This window comes from Sus scrofa, chromosome 8 (assembly GCF_000003025.6).
Source record: "Sus scrofa isolate TJ Tabasco breed Duroc chromosome 8, Sscrofa11.1, whole genome shotgun sequence".
Classification (NCBI taxonomy): Eukaryota; Metazoa; Chordata; class Mammalia; order Artiodactyla; family Suidae; genus Sus; species Sus scrofa.
The window spans coordinates 87,834,357-87,851,406 of NC_010450.4; the positions used below are offsets into that span (position 1 = coordinate 87,834,357).

A 17,050-nucleotide genomic window follows, 5' to 3' on the forward strand; every position below is an offset into this window, starting at 1 on the left:
AACCTGCAACCTCATGGTTCCTAGTCAGATTCGTTAACCACTGTGCCACGACAGGAACTCCCAGAACAGAATTTTGTATTTTATATATAGACTGACAAGTAATGTAGTTTAACTAGCGATTAGGCTTTGTAGAAGCATATGGTGAGAGAAATGAGCCTTTTAGAAAGATAGAATGGAACCAGACTTTGGTAGCCTTTGAATAAAATAGTTAATAGCTGTGTGAAACATGATCTGGAGAGGATGAGAAGTGAAATGAAGGAAATTTATTTTAAGAAACTAGAGCAAACAAAAATAATAGAAATGAAAGAAATAGCTTCCAAAATACTAAGTTGGGGGGTAGGTTAGAGAACAAACTACTTTTTATTTGTTTAATTTTTCCTTTTTTATTGAAGTGTAGAATAAACTAAACTTTTAACTAATTTAACAAAAAGGCAACAAAAGAAAAAACTGTGGAAATACAAATCATAAATGAAGATAGTAGAATTAGTCCAAAGCATCAATTATATTAAAGTTACCAATGTGATCTTGATAAGAGTCTGTGCTTTTTTTTTTTTTTCTTTCTTTCTTTTTTTCTTTTTAGGGCCACACTTGCGGCATATGGAAGTTTCCAGGCTAGGGGTCGAATTGGAGCTGTAGCTGCTGGCCTATGCTGTGGCCACAGCAACATCAGATCTGAGCCATGTCTGCGACCTACACCACAGTTCCTGGCAACACTGGATCTTTCACCCACTGAGTGGGGCTAGAGATTGAATCTGCAACCTCATGGATACTAGTCAGGTTCGTTACTGCTAAGCCACAATGGGAACCCCAAGTCGGTGCTATTTTTAACAGATACGCAAAACACAGTTAAATAAAAGGAATGGAAAATGTATTAATCAGGGAAATACTATCCAAAGGAAGCTGCTTTATAATAAAATAGCATTCAGGGTGCAAGTCTTTAATTGGGATAAAGAGAGACTCTTTAGATAGCTAAAAGGAACAATTTAGAAAATGTAATCCTCATAAACTTACATGGATTTAACAACATAGGCTTAAAATAGCATTTAAAGTAAAAACTTTCAGGGAGTTCCCATTGTGGCTCAGTGGTAACGAACCTGATTGGTATCCATTAGCATGTGGGTTTGATCCCTGGCTTCATTCAGTGTATTAAAGCATCTGGCATTACTGTGGACTGTGGTGTAGGTCACAGACATGGCTCAAATTTGGTGTTGCTGTGGCTGTGGCATAGGCTGGCAGCTGCAGCTCCAATTTGACCCCTAGCCTGGGAACTTCCATATGCTGTGGGTCTGGCCCTAAAAAGACAAAAATAAAATAAAAATAAGGTAAGAACTTTCAGAGAGTTCCCACCATGGCTCAGCAGGTAATGAACCTGACTGGTATCCATGAAGATAATGGGTTTGCTCATTGGACTGGTTCAGTGGGTTAAGGATCCTGCGTAGCCATTAGCTGTGGTGTAGGTCACAGATGTGGCTCGGATCTGGCGTTGCTGTGGCTGTGGTATAGGCCAGCAGCTACAGTTCCTATTCAACCCCTAGCCTGGAAACTTTCAAATGCTGTGGGTTCAGCCATAAAAAGACAAAAAAAGAAAAAGAAAAACTTTCAGAATTTCAAGAAGAGGGAGTTCCCTTGAGGCTCAGTGGGTTAAGGATCCATTGTCACTGCAGCAGCTCAGGTCATTGAGTGGCGTGGTTTTGATCCCTGGCCCAGGAATTTCCACATGTCTTGGGCATGGCCAAGAAAAAAAAAGAATTTCAAGGAGAAGAGGACATGTCTACAAAATTGGGACTTTAAAACATCTCCATCAAAATTGAAAAGTCAGACAGACACAAAATTTAAAATGGTATCAAAGAACTGAACCATGGGATTAACAAATCTCATAAACTAGAGGTATATAGAATATTGTACTTAACTTAATAAAATACAACCTTGTACTTTTCCCCCAGTTATATGCAAGCCCATTTTTAACTGTGTACTAGGTCATAGAAAAATTTCAACAATGTCTGGAAAATCGTTATCATTCAAAGTGTATTATTTCATCACAATGCAATAAAATTAGAAGCCAACCATGAAAAGACAACCAAATTACTTCCTAATACTGGCAACTAAAAACTCATTAATGAGAAGTTCCTACTAAAATATGTATATTGGGTTAAGGATCCAGCTGTGGCACAGATGGCAGGTGCAGCTCAGGTTGGTGCAGAGTTGAGGGTTCAGTCCCCAGCCCTGCGTAGTTGGTTAGGAATCCAGTGTTGCTGCAGTTGTAGTGTAGGTCACAGCTGTGGCTCACATTTGATCCTTGGCCCAAGAACTTAAATATGCTGTGGGTTGGCCATTAAGAAAAATAAAACTCATTAATGGGTGAAAGAGGAAATTTATAAAATATTTATAGCTAAACAACAAAGGAGTGAGTATAAAAAGTTTGAGATGTGACTTAACACAGAACTCACTGGGAAATTTAATAGCTCTAAGTGTGTTTATTAGAAAACAAGAAAGATTGATATAATGAGCATGTATTCAACTCTAAATGTTGGGTTTATTTTGTGTGTCTTTTTAAGGGCTTCACTGTGGCATATGGAGGTTCCCAGGCTAGGGATTGAATCAGCGCTGTAGCCACCGGCCTATGCCACAGCCGCAGCAATGCGAAATCTGAGCTGCATCAGTGACCTTCACCACAGCTCACAGCAACGCTGGATCCTTAACCCCCTGGCCAGGGATCGAACCTGCATCCTCATGGTTACTAGTGACATTCATTTCTACTGAGCCATGATGGGAACTCCAACTCTAAAAATGTTAATAGAGGACAACAGAATAAATCCAAATTAAGCAGAAGAAAGGAAATAATAAAAGTCAATATTAAATAAGATGGAATAGATTATTAATAAAACCATAAAATTAATAAAAATAGATGATTCTCTGTAAAAACAGATCAAGGAAAGAACAAGCACTGTGATGAACAAGAATATGACTAATAGAAGAGAGAGTTTGAAAATCATAAGGAAATACTGTGAACAACCTATTGCCAAGGAATTTGAAAACCTGTAAATGGACAGTTAAAAAATATATGTATAGATGTGATAAATTCATTTGAGTAATAAAAGAAAAAATATGTATATTGGGTTAAGGATCCATCTGTGGCACAGATGTCAGGTGCAGCTTGGATTTGAACAAAAGCACATGAAAAGATGCTCAACATCGAGAATTATTAGAGATGCAAATCAGAACTATAATTTGGTATCACCTCACATAGGTCAGGATGGTCATCATCATGAAAGTCTACAAAAAATAAGTGCTGGAGAGAGGGTGTGGCAGAAAGAGAACACTCCTACCCTGTTGGTGGGAATGTAAAGTGGTACAACCACTATGGAGAATAGAATGGAAGTTCCTTAAACAACTAAAAACAGAACTACCAGATGATCTAGCAGTTCCACTCCTGGGCATATATCTGAAGAAAAACATACTTTGAAAAGATAAATGCCCTCCAGTGTTTATTACAGCACTATTCACAGTAGCCAAGACATGGAATCAACCTAAACGTCCATCAACAGAAGACTGATTAAAGATATCCATTGTGGTACATACATACAATGGAATATTACTCAGCTATAAAAAAGAAATTTTGAAATAATGCCATTTGCAACAAATGGATGGACCTAGAGAAAATCATACTAAGTGAAGTAAGAGAAAATTTCCAGATAGTGCTTTATGTGTGGAATCTTTAAAAATGATACAAATGAACTTATTTACAAAATAGAAATAAACTCACAGATTCAGAAAACAAACTTATGGTTAACAAAGGAGAAAAGTGAGAGGAAGGGATAAATTAGGAGGTTGGGATTAACATATACACATTACTATATATAAAATAGATAAGTGGGTTAAGGACCTGGCGTTGTCACTGCTGTGGCATGGATTGGATCCTTGGCCCTGGAACTCTGCACGCCTCAGGTGTGGAAAGAAAAAAGAATAAGATAATCATCTGGGACCTAATGATTAGCCCAGGGAACTCTATACAATATTCTGTAATAACCTATGTGGGAAAAGACTGAAAAAGAATGGCTATACATATACGTGTAACTGGGTCACTTTGCTGTGCACATGAAGGTAACACAACATTGTATATCAACTTCAATATAAAATAAAAATTTAAAAACTATGCGTGTGGGGAGTTTCCATCATGGCACAGAGGAAACAAATCCGACCAGGAACCATGAGGTTGTGGGTTCGATCCCTGGAATCACTCAGTGGGTTAAGGATCCAGCATTGCTGTGAGCTGTGGTGTAGGTTGAAGATGCTGATTGGGTACTGTGGTGTGTAGGTGAAGATGCAGCTTGGATCTGGGGTTACTTTGGCTGTGGTGTAGGCCAGCAGCTGTAGCTCTGATGCAACCCTTAGCCTGGGAACCTCCATATGCCTCGAGTGCAGCCCTAAAAAGCAAACAGATAAAATAAAAAATAAAAATAAAAATGTGTGAATTACAACTGAGTTAAGAAGAAATAGAAAACCTAGGCAGGAGTTCCTGCTATGGCACAGAGGGTTGAGAATCCTACTGCAATGGCTCAGATCCATCCCCGCCCCACTACAGCTTCGGTGTAGATTACAGCTGTGACTCAGATCTGATCCCTGGCCCAGGAACTCCATATGTCATGGGGTGCCCCCCCCAAAAAAGATAAGCAAATCAAATCTAACTCACTAAAAAAGTACATGAGGAGTTCCCATCGTGGCGCAGTGGAAACGAATCTGACTAGGAACCATGAGGTTGCAGGTTCAATCCCTGGCCTTGCTCAGTGGGTCAAGATCTAGCGTTGCCATGAGCTGTGGTGTAGGTTGCAGACGCGGCTCGGATCCCATGTTGCTGTGGCTCTGGTGTAGGCCACCAGCTACAACTTCAATTGGACCCCTAGCCTGGGAACCTCCATATGCTGTGGGTGCAGCCCTAAAAAGATGAAAAAAGACCAAAAAAAAAAAAAATACATGACTAAATGCATACTAGGAAGACAAGGAAGGCTAAGTATTAGAAAAGTTATTAATGTAATTGACCATGTGAATGGATTAAAGGAGAAAACCCATATAATCATCTCAGTATATCCAGAAGCATTTGTTAGAATTCATTACCTTCTGAAGATAAAGATCTTAATCTGGAGTGAGACTTTTTTTTTTGGTCTTTTTGCCATTTCTTGGGCAGCTCTTGCAATATACGGAGGTTCCCAGGCTAGGGGTCGCATCAGAGCCATAGCCGCTGGCCTACATCAGGGCCACAGCAATGCAGGATCCAAGCCACATCTGCAACCTACACCACAGCTCACCACAATGCCGGATGCTTAACCCACTGAGTGAGGCCAGGGATCGAACCCTCAACCTCATGGTTCCTAGTCGGATTCTTTAACCACTGAGCCACAACAGGAACTCTCTGGACTGAGACTTGATAAGGGATATGTATTTAAAATCTTTAGCAAATTTCATAATGGGGAAACAGGATTTTGTGTATCGTATTTGTTAACTATCATTATTACTGGAGGGCCTATAAAAATGCAAATAAGACAAAAATAAAGACATATATATCACAAGGGAAGAAACAAAATTGTTATTTGCAGAAGGTTTAACACAAAATTTAAGAGTATGTAGATTTAAAAATAATGCCACTTGCAGCAACATGGATGGAACTAGAGACTCTCATACTGAGTGAATTAAGTCAGAAAGAGAAAGATAAATACCATATGATATCATTTATAACTGGAATCCAATATACAGCACAAATGAACCTTTCCAAAAAAAAGAAAATCATGGACTTGGAGAATAGACTTATGGTTGCCTGGGGGGAAGGGGGAGGGAGTGGGGGGAAGGGGGAGGGAGTGGGAGGGATTGGGAGCTTGGGAGCTTGGGGTTAACAGATGCAAACTATTGCTTTTGGAATGGATTAACAATGAGATCCTGCTGTGTAGTACTGAGAACTATGTCTAGATACTTACAACGCAGCATGACAATGGGAGGAAAAATTATGTATACATGTATGTGTAATTGGGTCCCTGTGTGGTACAGTGGAAAAAAAAAGTATGTTGGGGAAAATAACAATAAAAAATAAATTAAAAAAAAAACTGCTTAGAAGTTTTATCAGGGTTGCTGTATATAAGAGCAATAATCAGGAAGTTATACAAAAAATATTCCATTCATAGTACTATGTTTTTAAAACTTAATTAGAATAATTGCCTTGTGGCCCAGTGGGTCAAGGCATTGTCACTTCTGTGGTTCTGGTTACCACTTTGGCATGGGTTTCATCTCTGGTCCAGATAACTTCTGTATGCTGTGTCACAGTCAAAAAATAAAAACACACAGACCCCCCCCACCCAAACCTTAATTAGGTATCTAGGAATAAATCTGGCAGTAATATGCAATACCTATATGAAAATAAGAATTTATAGGAGTTCCCTTTGTGGCTCAATGGGTTGAGAACCTGACTAGTATCCGTGAGGATGTAGGTTCGATTGCTGGCCTCACCCAGTGGCTTAAGGATCCAGTATTGTCGCGAGCTTCGACATAGGTCACAGACTTGGCTGGGATCCTGTGTTGCTGTGGCTGTGGTGTAAGCTAGCAGCTGCAGCTACAGTTTGACCCCTAGCCCTAAAAAGAAAAAGAAAAAAAAGTTAACTTTGTAGAGGGACATAAATAAACAAAAAGATAAACAACTTCTGTAAGAGGAAATAGAAAACCTAAATTGACCCAAACCATATTGTTAATTCCTTTCATCTTTAACCCACAAATGTGCATGGAAAACTGGACATGATAAAACTGTTAATTCTTTCCCAGTTAATCTATAAATTCAGTGCAGTTCCAGCCAGAATTCATGAGAATTTGTTTTTGGTAGAATTTGACAAACTCTTAGATAAAGATCCAAAAAGAATGTAGACAAGTCTGTAAAAGAAGACAGTGTATGGTACTTACCCCTCATTCGTACAGAATGCTTCTAAAACTATACAACATTTTAAAGTGTTAATGGCCCACAGACAAATTAGTTGAATAGAATAGAGAGCCCAGAAAGAGAGGAGGCATACATTTATGCCTTTAATAGACATGGTTTTAGTAGACATGGATTATAGAAAGGATTATTCAATAAATTACATTAGGATAGGTGGCTGTTTTTTTTTTTTAATTTTATGCCTTCCCCCCGGGGGCATGTGGCACTTCCCAGGCCAGAGACTGAATCTGAGCCACAACAGCAACCTACCCTGCAGCTGTGGCAACACTGGATCCTATAACTCACTGCACTGGGCGAAGGACTGAACCTGAGCTGCCACATAGAGCCCAGCCACTGTAGCTGGATTCTTGTTTGTTTTTGTCTTTTTGCCATTTCTTGGGCCGCTCTTGTGGTATATGGAGGTTCCCAGGCTAGCGGTCGAATCGGAGCTGTAGTCACCTGCCTATGCCAAAGCCACAGCAACACGGGATCCGAGCCGCATCTGCAACCTACGCCACAGCTCATGGCAACGCCGGATCCTTAACCCGCTGAGCAAGGCCAGGGATCAAACCTGCAACCTCATGGTTCCTAGTCGGATTCGTTAACCACTGTACCATGACGGGAACTCCCTGTAGATGGATTCTTAACCCACTGTGCCACAGCAGGAACTCCAATAGTTGACTTCTTATAGAGAGAAAAATAAAACTAGATAACTGTTTCACACCCTCTTGGTTTTTTTTTTTTTTTCAATAGATTTATTTATTCTTTACCCTTTTTATTTATACAGACATCTAATCTCTCTCCCTCATAAGCATCAAATTTATTTTGATTAATGGGTTTTTTTTTAGTGTATTAAGGTGCATATCCTCTTGTATGAATTTAAAGTTTATATAAATGGTATTGTGTATCTCTTTTTCCTCCTTTTTTTTTTAGTACTGTTGTTAATATCCATGCCTGTTGCTTTGTATACATCTAATCTGTTGCCTCTAACTGCCTCAACATTCTCCTTGATAGACATCTATCACATTTTACCCTATTTGGCTAGTAATGGATAGATCACTCCTTGTATCAGCTATTGCTGCATAACAACTCATCCCCCGCCATCCCAAACGTATTGGTTTGTAACAAGAATGAGTTATTGTTTTTCCTGAGTCTATGGATTAGTTGTGTGGTTCTGTGAGATGGGCTGGGCTTTTGTGGTTATTTGTAAATCAGCTGGGAGCTTACTAGGCTAGGATGGCCTCAGCTGGCACAACTCTGATCTCCTCTAGTCTCCAGTCATCCTCTTTCTTTGTAATTCTTATGATGTTGATGAAGAACTCCAGTATATTTCTGTGCAGTGGATTAAGGATCTGTCGTTTCCGTAGCTGCGGCCTAGGGTGCAGCTATAGCTCGAATTTGATCCCTGGCCTAGGAACTTCCTTATGCCACATGTGCAGCTGCATTCCTATTTTTTTGGGGGGAGGGGGTTGGTAGTGAATGTTCTCTTTTTTTTAATTAGAAATTTTGTTATTGAGGATATAATTGATTTATAATAGTATGTGTTTCAAATTACAACATGGGATTTACAGTTGTTAAAGGTTATACTCCATTTATAGTTTTTATAAAATATTGGTTATATTTCCTGTGCTGTACAATATCTTTGTAGCTTATTTATTTTATACATAGTGGTCTGTACCCTTAATCCTCTACCCGTATCTGGCTCCTCTCCGGCTCCCTTTCCCCACTGGTATGTTTTCTATATCTGTGAGTTTTTTTCTTTTTTGTTATATTCACTAGTCTAATTTTTTTTAAAGTCCTCATATAAGTGATATCATACAGTATTTGTCTTTCTCTGTCTGACATTTCAAATTAAGCATAATATACTCTAAGTCCATCTCTTTTGTTGCAAATGGCAAAATTTCATTCTTTTTTATGTCTGATTAGTATTTGTCATACACACATACACACCACATCTTTATCCATTCATCTGTTGGCAAAATTTCATTCTTTTTTATGTCTGATTACTATTTGTCATACACACATACACACCACATCTTTATCCATTCATCTGTTGGCAAAATTTCATTCTTTTTTATGTCTGATTAGTATTTGTCATACACACATACACACCACATCTTTATCCATTCATCTGTTGTTGTATACTTAGGTTACTTTTGCTTTTGTATCTTGGCTTTGCTGTGAACATTAGGATGTATATATCTTTTCAAATTAATGGTTTGGGTTTTTTTTAATATATTCCTAGGAGTGGAATTGCTGGATCATATGGTAACTCTGTTTTTATTTTCTTGAGGAAACTCCATACAGTTTTCCACAGTGGCTTCACCAGTTTATATGCTCATTGGCATTCCTTTTTTGTCCCTAAATTTTTTTTTGTTTGTTTTGCTTTTTAGGGCCGCACCTGTGTGGCATATAGAAGTTCCCAAGCTAGGGTTCTGTCTAATCAGAGCTTCAGTCAGTGGCCTACACCACAGCCACAGCAATGTCAGATCTGATCCCTGTCTGTGACCTACACCACAGCTTGTGGGATTGATAGATCCTTAACCTACTGAGCTGGGGCCAGAGATTGAACCTGTATCCGCATGGATACTAGTCGGGTTTGTTACCACTGAGCCACAATGGCAACTCCTTTTTGTTAGTAATCTTGAGGGAAGTGTGTCTGAAATTTCAACTTGAAGTTTACAGTTTGTTGTAGGTTTTAGTATGTAATATGTACCAGGTTAAGGAATTTCCATATAATTCCTTGGTTTTGTTTTTGTGTTAGTTATGCATGGAGATTTTTTTTCCAGCATTCTTTGATAAGTCATGATTTTTCTATTTTAATCTATTAATATGATCAGTTAATTGATGAATTCTCAGGCATTGACCTCCCCTTATGTTTGAGGATACATGTTACTCATCATTTTGCTGCTTTGCTTTAACTTAAGGATCTTTCATAAGTAGTATGGAACTATAATTTCTTTTCTTGTTCTTTCATAGTTTGGGAATCAAAATTACATTAGGCTCATAAAATAATCTAGGTTACTTTCACTTATTTTCTATATTCCGTAACAATTTCTGTAAGATAGGAATTAATTTAAAATTTTGCCCAAATTTGCCTAAAAGAACATTTAAACCTGGGATTTTTTTTCTTTATTTTTCTTTACTTATTTATTTTTTTTGTAGAGAGGAGGTTTTAGACTACAGTTTAATTTCTTTGCTAGTTATTATTCTATTCAGTTTTTTCTTTATACAGTATACAGTTTCTTTATAAAGGTCTTCCAGATTTCAACTTTTGTTAGCATATAATTGTTCATAATATGAATTATTATTTTTTTGTCTATTGTATCTGTAGTTATTTCTCCCCTTTTGTTCTGTGTAATAGTTGTACCTTCTTTTCTTGGTAACTATTGCAGGGGTCTGTCTACTTTATAATCTTTCCAAAATCAACTTTTGGTTTTGTAAGTCTTTATTATTTTTTAAAGTTATTACTCTCCATATCATTTTTCCTGTTCTTTATGTCCTTTCTTGTTTCTTTGGGTTCTTTTGATTTTTATATCTTTATCAACTGAACACTTAGTTTGTTTATTTTTGAACCTTCTCATTTCCTGGCATTTCCTGTTTTAGCTGTGTCACATATAGTTTGGCAAAATATGTTGTATTTTTATGGTAATTCATTTCTAAATATTTCTTAATTCCTTTATGATTTCCTTTTTATTTCATGGGCTACTTAACATATACTGTAAGGGAAAATACATTTACTAGTTTGACTGTATCAAAACTTAAAATTTTTGTAGGACAGAGGATACCATAAAACAATCAAAGTAAATGTCCAGCAGCAATCTGGCAGCAGATATTTGGATCACATATCTGAATTATTATCTAGAATATGTTAACATTCTACAGATCAGTGACAAAGTGTGTCATAGAAAAATGACTGAAGACATAAATAGGAAATTCTTAGGGGAAATGTTAATAGCCAATGAATGTACGAAAAAAGTTTATCCACGGTGCTTAGTAGGTATATGTGAATTAATACAACAATTAATACAAGAGATGGCAAAAAATTTTAAAGTGTGGTTATATCTTATATTGACAAGAATGTGAGACAAATGGGACTTCTTAATACATCACTGGTGGAATTTTAGACTTAGAAAGCTTATTTGGAGAGAGTAACAATTTGAAATTAGGGGAGTTCCCATTATGGCTCAGCAGTAGCAAACCTGACTGGTAACCATGAGGATGTGGGTTTGATCCCTGGCCTTGCTTGGTGGGTTAAGGATCTGGCGTTGCTGTGAGCTGTGGTGTAGGTTGCAGACGTGGCTTGGATCTGGTGTGGCTGTGGCTGTGGCTGTGGTGTAGGCCAGCAGCTACAGCTCCACTTTGACCCCTAGCCTGGGAACCTCCATATGCTGTGGGTGTGGCCCTAAAAAAAGACAAAATCCCCAATATGAAATTAAAAATGCACTTATTCTGTGACCTAAAAATTCTCTTTGTAGACACATACTGTAGAGAGACTCTAGCGTAATAGAAAACATAGATAAGAATTTTTTTCAGGAGTTCCCATCGTGGCGCAGTGGTTAACGAATCCGACTAGGAACCATGAGGTTGCGGGTTCGGTCCCTGCCCTTGCTCAGCAGGTTAACGATCCGGCGTTGCTGTGAGCTGTGGTGTAGGTTGCAGACCCGGCTCGGATCCCACGTTGCTGTGGCTCTGGCGTAGGCTGGCGGCTACAGCTCCGATTAGACCCCTAGCCTGGGAACCTCCGTATGCGGGGGAGTGGCCCAAGAAATAGCAACAACAACAACAAAAAAGACAAAAGACCAAAAAAAAAAAAAAAAGAATTTTTTTCAATGTTGTTTATAAAAGTGAAAAATGGTAACAACTTTATTTATCTATCATTAGATAATTTGATGAACAAATTGGGTATATTCATGCAATAGGGTATGCTGGAGTACGTAAAAAGCATAGCAGTTTATACCAACATGGATAGAATGTGAATCTTGAATGAAAAAAGTACACTTTAGAATGGCGTATATATTATAATGTCATTTATGTACCCAAAGTATGCAAAATAATACTTTGCATTTTGGGATACATGCACACACACATGCATAAATAAACACAGACAAAAAAACATAAAAGTGTAAAAAATGGATAAAGAGTATATACAAAACTCATGATAGCGGTTTCTCTGGAGAGAGAGAATAGTGAATGAGGACTGGGGTTAGTACTTAAGGATGTTATTATCTTCATCTGTTATGTGTTATTTCTTAGAGGAAAACAACACCTTCAAGTATAAATGACAATGATAACAATTGTTAGTTCTGGATGGTGGGGTTGTGACTGTTTTATATATATATTTATAATAAATACATATTTGTAGTTTCTTATACGTTTTAAATTTCCCTCAAAAAATTGTATAGGATTTGGAGGTCCCTTTGTGGCATAGCAGAGACAAATCCAACTAGGAACCATGAGGTTGCGGGTTCAATCCTTGGCTTCACTCAGTGGGTTAAGGATCCGGCGTTGCCGTGAGCAGTGGTGTAGTTTGCAGACGTGGCTCAGATCTGGCATGGCTGTGGCTATGGCTGTGGCTGGCAGCTGTAGCTCCACTTCACCCCCTAGCCTGGTAACCTCCATATGCCTCGGGTGTGGCCCTAAAAAGCAAAAAAAAAAAATTTGTATGGGAGAAGACTTAAACTAGGGACACAATGACTTGGGATTTCTAGCCTGGGATGATGGTGATGTTATTGATAGAAGAAACAAAGGAGATTTGTAGGTAAAAGACCTTTAGGTACCAGTGGGTTATCCAAATAAAGATGTTTACCATACAATTGGAAATTAGAACCTAGAGCTAAAATAATAATAATAATTCAAGCCTAAAGTTGCTGATTTTTGAGTTTGTACAGCAGTAGTAGTGAAAGCCCTAGTGGTGAATGTATACTAACTACCATTCTTGAATGAGTGGAGAATGAAGAGAGAATGTGGCTGGGGATCATACTTTGGAAGAATAGTCGCATTTAGGGGTTGTGCAGAGGGAGGTGAAGTCAGCTAAAAAAACACACATAGGCAAAAAACAAAGCCAAACAGTTTAATATCATGACAAATAAAGGGAGAGATTTTAGTAAGGGGTAGTTAATAATGTCATTTGGAGAAGTCAAGTGAGATAAAGATTAAGACGAGGTTGCTGGGCTCAGCAATTAAAAGCTTGATGTTGACCTTTGAAGAACTTTTCTGTATCTAGGTGCAGAAGATTTATTTTAACTAATTTTAAGAAGAAATTAGTTAATTTAAATATTCATTTTAGAATCAATTGAAATAGAATTTGACTTATAGTTGCAACATATTTTATATTTTATAAAGTTAAGAACTCCATTGTGGGAGTTCCTATTCTGGCTCAGCAAGTTAAGAACCTGACATAGTGTCCGTGGAGATGCAGGTTCAATCCCTGGCCTCACTCAGTGGGTTAAGGATCCAGCATTGGTGCAAGCTGCCGTGTAGGTTGCAGATGGGATCCAATGTTGTTGTGGCTGTGGCGTAGACCTGCAGCTACAGCTCTGATTCGACCCCTAGCCCATATGCTGCAGGTTCAGCCGTACAAAAGAGGGACAAAACTCCACTGTGAATGTTTTCATAAATAAGCTAAACAAGAAGTATGTATTCGCCCTTGTAGTTTCACAGAAATTGAAAAAAAATTTCCTGAGTATTCAAGATACATTCATTCTCTAATGATAATAAAGAACCTAAACCCTGGAGTTCCCGTCATGGCTCAGTGGTTAGCAAACCTGACTAGCATCCATGAGGACACGGGTTCGATCCCTGGCCTTGCTCAGTGGGTTAAGGATCCAGCATTGCCATGAGCTGTGGTGTAGGTCACAGACACAGCTCGGATACTGTGTTGCTGTGGCTGTGGTGTAGGCTGGCGGTTACAGCTCTGATTGGACCCCTAGCTTGGGAACCTCCACATGCCGCAGGTGTCGCCCTAAAAAGACAAAAGGAAAAAAAAAAAAAAAAAGAACCTAAACCCCTGAAATCAGTGGTCATAAGTATTATTTAAAATAGAGAGATTAACCATTTTAGCTCACTTTTGCAGGGTGTCATATACACATGGGTACTTAATAAGTGCTTTTTGAAGGCAATTGTTTGTCTAACATCCATCAGAAAAGACTAGCTGCAAGAATCAGTTGATAGACAAGTGTCCTAAGAGTGGCTGCTAAGGATTGGAAGCAGTGTTTTGCTTAATACCATAAAATGAAGAATTAACAAGCTCAAGGAGAGTCTGGCCCAAGGATAACTTAAGCAAAATGCAGAAAACATGAACCTAAGCCAAATCATCATTTCAGAAACGGTACATACTGGATCCTTACTCATTGTAGGGTTTTAAGGTCTATAAGTACATATGGCATGATAGTGTATAATATAACTTTTGGGGATTATGGATATCTTTAAGAATATGAAAATAGCCATGGTCCTTTTCCTCAGGAAAAAAAATGCATATTTTTTAACAAATTTTTGCCTTTTGAATCCCACATTAAAAATTCATAGAGTTCCTGGTGGCCTAGTGGTTAAAGGATCTGATGTCGTCACTGCTGTGGCATGGGTTCAATACCTGGCTCAGGAACTTCCACATGCTGTGGATGCAGCAAAACAAAAAAAAGCATGCCTATAATGGTTTTTATACATGTAAATAATTTAATTTTGCTGGGTGGTAGTCTGAATGTATCATGTACCCAGCACTACTCTAATTTCATGTATAAGTAATTTTCTATATAATACTAAGAATTTTACATTTGGGGATTTTGTGTGAATTTGAGCAGGCTTAATTTTTTTCTAATTTTAGAAAAATTTTATCTAATTTTATCTAATTCAGTGCTACCGAGTATAGTAATAGGTGCCTACAGTAGAAACGTGCCCAAAATAAGTGCTGGAAAATTATTTGTTGCATAAATGAATGAATATGTGACTAAACATCTTCACTTTAATAATATTTTATAATACCTAACTAGTAAATAAAACAAATCAGTAGTATAAAAAGCTACAAATAGAGAATTAAATAGTAGTGTGAAACATACAAGCTAATCCGTCTTTTCTCTTTGTAAATCTGTAGACTTGCACTCCTATATCTATTGTTTATCTTTCAGTGTTGATGAGTCAAGCTCTGCTTAGTGATCTTAAATCACTTCATTCCAGCTTGTTGTCCTTGATAGATGTATTTTTCTTAGAGCTTAGTTTTTATGACCCTTTTTTCCCTCTCTAAATAAACATGCCTAACACACCGTACCCCAGCTTTGATTTCATTGTTTGGCTGTATCAGAAAAACTTAGACTGGGAATTCCCATTATTTTCAGTGGGTTAAGGATCCGGCGTTGCTGCAGTGTTGTAGCAGCTGTGGCATAGGTCGCAAAAGCAGCTTGGATTCGATCCCTGGCCCAGGAACTTCTATATGCTGTAGGTGAAGCCAAAAAAAAAAAAGGTAAAATTAAATTACAGAAATAAAGTAATAAAAATAAAATTAGGAAATAGGCAGCCTTCTCTCAAATTATAGGAATATAACATTAAAGGGATAGAATGTCTCTTCCCTTTGGTTCCTACGTGTAGTACTTTTTTTTTTTTTTTTTTTTTTTTTAAGGGCTTCCGTTGTGACATATGGAAGGTCCCAGGCTAGGGGTCGAATTGGAGTTGCAGCTGCCAGCCTATGCCATAGCGCCAGCAACTCAGGATCCAAGCAGCATCTGCAGCCTACACCACCACAGCCCATGGGATCCTTAACTCGCTGAGCAAGGCCAGGGATCCAACCTGCATCCTCATGGATGCTAGTTAGGTTTGTTTACACTGAGCCACAAAGGAACTCCCTACCTGTAATATTTTTAAAACTCTAATGCCTGTTGCCCTTGGTACTAGTATCTGATAGGGCACACAGTTATATATTTGGTAATAGCTAATTCATGGTGGTCAGGAAAAGAGATCATAATGTTCAGGTTCTCTAGGTGATGTTGTCTCTAGGCATCTTTCCAACTATTACCATTTTATGGTGTTTATTAGATAAAAGGAAAATACAAAGGAAATCACCAGAATAAGCTAAAAATAAAAACATTTGAAATCTATGTAGTATTGGAAACAATTGTATATTTACATATCTCTCAAATTTTTTTTTCATTTTGATTACTACAGGACCACGAAAATTCCAATAGCCAAGGGTATCTAATTTTTTTGGTTATGTGAGACTTTAATGATAATGATTATATTTTGAAGACTTTCAAAGCACAGAGATTCGGAGTACCCGCTGTGGTGCAGCAGGTTGAGGATCTCGCTTTGTCTCTGTAGCAGCTTGAGTTGCTTCTGAGGCTTGGTTCCATCAGTGCAGCGGATTAAGGATCCAGCACTGCCACAGCTGTGGTTCAGATTTGATCCCTGGTCTGGCAACTTCCATAAGCCATGGGTGTGGTCAAAACCCCAAGCCTCCCAAAACAAAAAATGAAAACAGACAAACAAAACATATGCAGAGGTTGGAGGAGAATAAAAGAATTGATTCTGGGACTATTAAAAAAGACATGGGAAGAACTGCTTGAGACTCTGTAGTTGCAAGTTAGAGATTATTTTTAAATTTTATCTTTTTCTTTCTTTAAGCTGTGAAATGGGAGTTTAAACTTCTCCTTCTGTATTAAGTATCTTTTGCTGATTCACAAATCATCCCAAATTTAGCAGCTTAAAATAATAAACATGATATTGTACAGTTTTTGAGGTTAAGGATTGGGGATTGGCCTACCTGCTCTTTGATGAGGCTGGAATCATCTGAAAGCTTGATTAGGGCTGGAGGGTTTGTATCCTAAATAGTTCAGTCACGTGACCCTTGGCAGGATGCCATTGTTCCTTGCCTAATGGGCTCTCTACAGAGTTAGTTGAGAGGACTCATGACATGGCAGCTGGCTTCCTGAGAGACCCAAAAGGAAGAGATCAAGCAGACAGTTTCTCTAGTCACACACCATCCCTTCAGCTTTTTTTCTCTTTGTTAAAAGTGAGTCATTAAGTTCAGCCTACACTCAAAGGGAGAGGGGAGTTCGATTCTACCTCTTGAAGGGAGGAATACAAAAGAATTTTCAAGAAAGAAAATCAGGTACC

General features: G+C 38.1%; 1 protein-coding gene across 19 annotated transcripts in view; it reads left to right on the plus strand.

Moving 5' to 3' along the window:
* Nucleotides 1-17,050, plus strand: part of ELF2 (E74 like ETS transcription factor 2) — a 104,254-nt gene that overhangs the window by 59,763 nt on the left and 27,441 nt on the right. The window lies entirely within an intron of this gene.